Raw genomic sequence first — 1,941 nt, 5'->3', positions numbered from 1 at the left:
TACGATAATCTTTACTTATTATCGCTGTGCAATTGCGCCTACCGGACCCGTGATGATATGTCAGGGGCTGGTCTACCCTGACAGCGGCCTAATGCATCTCCACTACACTACTAAGCAAAACCTTGAAGCAAGCAAAATAACATTGTTCTCTGATTTTTTCTTTAATTGGGTGCTGTGGAGAGTTACAGGAATGACAAGCCACGTTCCTGAAACAAATGTTACTTTTGATCCAAAAAGGAGTTTTCCCCCTCAGACCTTAGCACAGCCACCATGTGGTGTCAGAAGTCCTTAATTAATTTGGGGGTGCTCTTATCGTGCATCAATATTTTTTCAGCCTGACACGACTGTGTTCACTGACCTGCTCTAGTTTAAGACATCCTCCTTTGGTCTTTTCAGCCTCCCCATCCAGCACGGCCCTTATCAAGAGTCTCTTTCTACAACTCACACGAAGATCCTGTTCTTTCTCTACTTGGAAAGTTCCAGAAGCTCCCGCGGCCCCCAGCATGATTGCCATCATCCTCTCCAGGCCCTTTCTGCTTAGGCATTCACATTTCCGGGGACGCAGTGGTTGCGCAGTGGTCGTACCGATTGCTAGGTCAGCAGTTCAAAATCACTTGCTGCTCCACAGGAGACAGACCGAGCTGTCTGCTCCCAGCAGTTCGCTTATGTCCCCGCAGGCTCAAGATGAGCCGGCAGATGCACTCGATAGCGGTGGAAATTGTGTGCTACAGGCTGCTCTGGGCTGTGAGGTTCCGACCGAGAATCAGACGAACAAACAGCCACTCTCCAGCTTTTACATTCGATGGGGGTAGTCAGCTAATCAGTAGGTGAAGAAATTAATAAGATTGTTTTGTGTCCCGTCAAGTCTTTTCAACCTTCACCATAGTATCAACTCGAGGGTCTTGAACGGGCCCAGGATCTTACAGCCCCACGCCTTTGAAGTTGCTGTTCCCTCTGCCGGTGGGCAGTTCGAAACCACCAGCCGCTCCCAGGGTGAGAGATGGGGCTATCTACTCCCATAAACAGTAAGTCTCAGAAACTCACAAGGGGCAGTGCTACCCTGTCCTATCAGGTCCCTAGGAGTCGGCATCAATTCAATGGCAGTGAATTTGAGTGCCATTGGCTCTCAGAGGACTCAGGCCACCCCACCCCCTCTGTCATTCATGATTTTGGGGGCGGGGCTTGTACACTACCACTCGCACCCTCACCTAGGAGTGCCTCCCCTGTGGAGGCCTCAGACTTCAGGTGTGATGGCTGCATTTTGGCTTCTCTCCCTAAAAGCAGAGCCACCTGCTTGGGTGCACAGTCCAACTTGCTGCCCCGGGCTGCAGTCGAGGAAGTTTCCAGAGTCTGTGTCCCATCCGTCTGTCCGTTTGTGTGTCCCAAATCTCTCCTCCTGCCTTCAACCACAGAGTTTCAGTTCCAACCCTCGCCGCGGGCGGGCGGGGGCTTCCAAGTCAGGCAAACAGGGAAACCAGGAGTCTGTGTGTCCTCAACGTCACCTTCAGGAATTCGAAGGCAAGCAGGACCAGGTAGCCATTTCCTGGCGTCTCCATGTAAAGTACCGGGACCAAGAGAAGCCCAATTCCCAACCCAGCCTTCAGAAAGGCTTCAGGTGACACACACTCCCTCCATCTCCGCACGATTTTTGGACACGACTGTGGCCTGCAGTGTTCAGACTTGTGGCTGGTGGTGTATAATCATGCATTATTCAGCCAGGTACCCAGTGCCCCAGGTCCGCTGACTGCAAGGTGAGCCAGGAGAAGGGGTGAGGTGTGCTGTCCACTGTGCCAAAGCCTGCTTCTACCCATATCTTTGTTGGGGGCAGGCAAGGAAACTGTCTTCACGATACTGGGTAAGGTCTCCCTCTGCCTCATGTCCAAAGCAGGAGATGGCAGACATGATCACAGGGAGTTGTTGTTTGCTTGTTTGCTTGTTTTT

This window comes from Echinops telfairi, unplaced genomic scaffold, assembly GCF_000313985.2.
Source record: "Echinops telfairi isolate 266 unplaced genomic scaffold, ASM31398v2 ScPeMD7_5;HRSCAF=22, whole genome shotgun sequence".
NCBI classification, from domain to species: Eukaryota; Metazoa; Chordata; class Mammalia; order Afrosoricida; family Tenrecidae; genus Echinops; species Echinops telfairi.
The sequence above is the reverse complement of the archived record's forward strand: the minus strand, read 5'-3'. Positions refer to the sequence as shown.